This window comes from Sapajus apella, unplaced genomic scaffold (assembly GCF_009761245.1).
Source record: "Sapajus apella isolate SASKATOON/1434 unplaced genomic scaffold, GSC_monkey_1.0 scaffold15, whole genome shotgun sequence".
Lineage (NCBI taxonomy): Eukaryota > Metazoa > Chordata > Mammalia > Primates > Cebidae > Sapajus > Sapajus apella.
The window spans coordinates 9,992,917-9,998,023 of NW_022436955.1; the positions used below are offsets into that span (position 1 = coordinate 9,992,917).

Sequence of the window (5,107 nt, forward strand, 5' to 3'; positions counted from 1 at the left end):
GCGCCGGCCTCCCGCATTTCCCGGCCTTCTCGCTGCCCTGCCCCGCCTGCCGCTGTGTGGGTGTCGGGCTGGCTGTGCGCAGAGGGGCGCGGCTCGGCCCTCCCCCGTCACCCTCGTCCCCCCATCTCGGAGTGACCCGGGCCGCGGCGCCACGGTGCTGAGGCCCGCGAGCCGCGCCGCCGCCGAGGGGGGCCGGAGCCGGTGACGGTGGCGTGGGCGGCGGCGCGGAGACGACGGGTGGCCGGGCGGGGCTGCGGCAGGGCAGGGCCGGGGCCTGGGAAGCCGCCGCCGCCGCCTCGGCCCGGGATCACGGGCGGCGGGTCGGCCCGGCTCGCCCGGCCCCGCCCCTGCGCGCCCAGCTGGGCGAGGCGGAGCGGCGCGCCCCCCGCTACGCCCGAGCCCGAGCCCGAGCGCAGTGGCCTCCGAGCGGGAACCCGAGCCGGAGCCGGAGCCGGAGCGGGAAGCGGAGCTGGAGCCGAAGCTGGAGCCGGCGCTGCGGCGCACGGAGCGGAGCGCAGCAGCCAAGCCGAGTAAGGGGCGTGGGGCCGGGCAGCGCGGGGGAGGGGCGGGCGGGGGGTCCCTGTCCCCTACCCCTGCGCTCAGCTGCGGTATCCACGAACGACACACCCGGGGGCGCGCCGCGCGGAGCCTCCGTGCGCGGGGCTGGAGGATGCGCGGTCCGGAGCGGAACCGCAGCGCGCTCGGAACCGAGCGGGATCCCGGGTCTCCTGCGGACCCTCGACCCTGTGCGGGCCACCTGCGCGAGCCAAGGCTGACCACGAGCGCGCCCTCGGGCCGCGGGGAAGAGGAGGTATCCAAGGTTTCTGCCTAACTTGAGACCCCGACGAACATCCACCCTGTGTGGGGAACCCATGACAGCCTCCTCAGCTCCGCGCCCTGGGTTTTGGGGATCCCTGGGCAACCCAACCAACAAGGGAAAACTAGGGCGCACTCTCTGCCAGAGTGGGAGGGGGAAAGGGGCTGGGGCTTCGCGGAGTTTGGAGTTTGAATCCACCCCCCACCCCCTTGAGCTAGGAAGTTTGACCCTTTGACGAGCAAGTCGCCTGGGGTATGCCCCTGTCTCAGTGCCTCTGTCTCAGGCCGAGTGCGGGAGAAGGAGCGCGCCCTCCACACCTTCTCCCCCTTTGATGCAGACTTTCCCTTGCGCTGTCAGAGGGACCCGGGGCTGAGTACCAGGCGGCAGCTCCTACTGACTGCGCAGCGCTGAGTGGCACCGCCGCGGCTCCCCAGGGGCAGGGCCCACCCCACCCCCCGGCTGACTCTCGCTGCCCTGCCTCTCTCCCCATCGGGCTCCGCAGTGTGGAGGCTGGAGAGCAGTGAGGACCTGGGGCTTCCCTCTCCATCTGGGGCGGGTGCTGGCGTGGGTGACCAGGGACAGGCTGGGAAAGGGAGGGCACAAATGACTGGTGCGAGAGACAGGGGTTCAGGGGTCCTTGGTCTTGAGTCACGATTTCTGATGGGCACCTGCCGAGAGAGCATGCCACCCTGGACTCAAACATCCTAACTGCTCTGCTGGAACGAGAGACTTTACCACCCTGTACCTCAGCTTCCTCATCTGAAAGTAAGCAGGAGTCTGTTATGAGCAGGATGTTTAAGGGCTTTGGAACCAGAATGTGGGCTTGGCTGTACAACCAGAACGTGAGCATGGCTGTACTTCCCGGCTGTACAACCTTAGGCAAGACACAAACCTCTCTGAGCCTCAGTTTCCTCATTTGAAACATGGTGAAGGTGAATTGGGAGGATTAAGTGAGATGATGCTGGTGGGAGCATATAGCCTGGTGCCTGGCACGCAGCCAGTGGTCAATTGCAGTGGGCTACAGGTGTCATGGGGTGTCCAGCACCAGTAGTTGCCGAGATTGAGTTCCTCTGAATCTGAAGTGGTGCTTCTAGCCCCCTCCAAGGGGGCCTTTGAATCCCCCAAGCCATTGACAGCAGAACTTTCTCCTTAGGGCCCACCCTTTCTCAGACACTCCCTCCTGCAAGGCTCTCTGCCACCCAGACCGGTTCTCCCCTGCTACCCAGGGTGAAAAGGCTGCATCTGATTGTAAGGCGCACCCTTTTTCCTTTTGCCCTTGGCTGGTGTCTGCTGCCCCAGAGAGGGGCACCCGCCCATCGCTCGAGCTCTGTACAAGGGAATTAACGCACCTCCCTCCACTCCCGTGTGGAGGATTGCTTTCCCCGAGGAGCCATCAGGCTGTCAGGCAGCTTGGACACACCAATGGTGATGGTTCAGACAGGCAGCCAGAAGCACCAGGGAGACAGCCTGAGGGGTCTCAGTCTTGATCTCTCGCGATGCACCGGAAATGGATGTAGGGAGGAAATGGAGCCAGTGATAGACTGGGAGTTTAAAATTTCAGAGCAGGGTGTCCCCAGGAAGGGATTTGCCCCAGTCTGTGCGGCTGGGGCCTTAGACCCAGAGCAGAGCAGGGCAGAGGCCCAGGGGCTAGTGAGGGGATGCTGGGATCCTGAAGGTGGCAAGAAGCGGGAAGGCAGCCAGGAGCAGTGGGAAGAAAGCCGTGGTCCATTTCACACCCATGTTGGTCCCTAGCCACCTGTGGCCCAGCCACCCAGAACAGGGATGGGGGAGGAATCTCAAATGAGGAAACATGTCCACATGGTGCCAGGGGGCTTCCAGGGTGCCTGGTGAGACAGGCAGGATGAGCTGCCTCTTGGTGACTCCTTCTACACAGAAACCCCCTCTCTCTTCTTCCTCTGTAGCTCCCCCCTCCCCTAGCCCATTCACCCACTAGGGGTCACATGGCTGTGTCTTCCAAAATCCTCCTCATCTTCCCAAAGGAGTTAATCAGGAACTAATTAGGTTTGAGTCTCCTGCTTCAGTCAGGATTTGGAACACAGCCAGTGGGGAACGTGACGGGGATGCAGGCATTACTGTCAGGCTTTGGGAGTAACCAGCCAGACACCCTCAGAGGGCCACTGCCTGAAGCCCTTGCCCTGGAAATACTCAGAGGACAGGGTGAGGAGCATCTGCTCTCAGCCTCCTAAATGGAGAAACTGAGGCCAGGAGGGCTTCTGCAGTCCCTTAGCAAGCAGGCACAAACGAGTCACAGCTGAGAGCAATTTTTTGGAGCTGGACTGCCTGGGTTTATAGCATGTGGTTCTGGACAGCAGACTCATCCTTCAAAGCCTCAGTTCCCTCTTGAAAATGGAAATAAACATTATACACCTCCCAGAATAGTGTGAAGATGAAGAAACCATACACAGATAGCACATAGCCATGTCCAGCGGACTTCTGCCATGGCCTGCAGTGTTGACACTGTGAATATGTGTCGCACACAGGCTGCTTCCTAAACGTACACATTTTCTTTTTGAATTCTGATAACCAGCTCTCTGATTTAGGAACTATAATTGTCCCCATTTTATTGATGAGAACAGTGAGGCTTAGAAAGTTTAAGGACCATCTAACTCTGCCAGGTATAGAATACTTAAACCATCACTATGACTCATCATAATTGTTTGAATTTGTATAATTGATAATTAACCCATTGTAATTTAGATGACACGTAATTAGAATGATTCTTTCTTTCCCTTTTTTTTTTTTTTTAATAGAGACAGGGTTTCACCGTGTTGGCCAGGATGGTCTCAAACTCCTGACCTTGTGATCCACCCACCTTGGCCTCCCAAAGTGCTGGGATTACAGGCGTGAGCCACCTCGCTGGGCCTAGAATAATTCTTTCATGTACATCTTCAATCATTCTGAAAAAGAATATGTTAATTGTCCACAGGCTATAGTATTTTTAGATACTTTTTTTCCTGTTTGAATAGTAATCAAACTGATTTAAAAGAGCAGCTCCCTGTTCATTACCTATCCCTCTTCTCCCCATTTTTCTCCACAGCCCTTACTGTCCCCAACATCTAAATATCTTACTCATTTGTTTATTGTATGCCCACACCGATATAATATGAGCCCTGTAGGGACAGGACTTTTAACTGGTTTATTCACTATAATATCCTCAGAGCTTAGACTAGTACCCAGAACTTACTGTGCCTTCCAAAATTATAAAGTTCTTTACAAACGTATGGTCTATTATTGTTATTATTTTTGCCAAGTGTATAGATAGATTGAAAATAAAACATTAAGTTCATAGCAGAAACCATTCCCTCAAATATTTGGCAAATAGCACTTGCTCAAGTGCCAGGGATAATTTGATAAAGGTTAAACACAATGGATATTATTTTTCTAGTATTGTAATAACGCTTCTTATCAATAAGTACAATGACAAGTAAATTTATAAATATATATATTTCTTGCTGGGCGTGATGGCTCATGCCTGTAATCCCAGGACTTTGGGAGGCCAAGGCAGGCAGATCACGAGGTCAGGAGTTTGAGACCAGCCTGACCAACATGGTGAAACCCTGTCTCTACTAAAAATACAAAAATTAGCAGGGTGCTAATCCCTGTAATCCCAACGACTTGGAAGGCTGAGGCAGGAGAATCCCTTGAACCTGGGAGGCAGAGGTTGCAGTGAGCCGAAATCACACCATTGTACTCCAACCTGGGCAACAGAGCAAGACTCCATCTCAAAGAAAAAAAAAATTCCAATAACAAATGACATGTTCAAAGGCAATTAAATTAACTTTAACATTCTTCACTGAGAACAGCCGGGCATGGTGGCACATGCCTGTAGTCTCAGCTGCTCCAGAGGCTGAGGCAGAATCACCTGAGCCCAGGAGTTCAAGACCAGCCTAAGCAACCCTGGCTCTGTATAACAAACAAACAAAAACCCCACAACTTCTAATGAATTAATGATCACTGACTTGTTCACTTAATTGCTTTTTATTTTGTTAGCACAAAATGTTTTTTTCGAATCTTCATTTTAATGATTTTTCAGGTTGTTATGAAAGTCATACATGTTCATGTAAAAACAATTGTAAAATTATTAAAAATGTAAAAAGCATAAAAATTCTCCTTAATCCCACCACCACCAGAGAGCACAGTGACCGTGAACATGTTAGTGTTCTTTTTTTCCCCCACAGAGTCATCTTTAGACTGGACTGAAAGTCCTTATGAGATACGCGTGTGTGTGTGTGTGTGTGTGTGTGTGTGTGTGTGTGTGTGTGTGTGTGT

General features: G+C 54.1%; 1 protein-coding gene across 1 annotated transcript in view; it reads left to right on the forward strand.

The window, feature by feature from the left end:
• Nucleotides 1–398: 398 nt before the first annotated feature.
• The window catches only part of BEAN1 (brain expressed associated with NEDD4 1), a 57,670-nt gene continuing 52,961 nt past the window's right edge, over nt 399–5,107 (forward strand). Inside the window, exon 1 of the mRNA XM_032284114.1 lies at nt 399–530. The gene's annotated coding sequence lies outside the window, so the exon portion shown is untranslated. The remainder of the gene's footprint in view (nt 531–5,107) is intronic.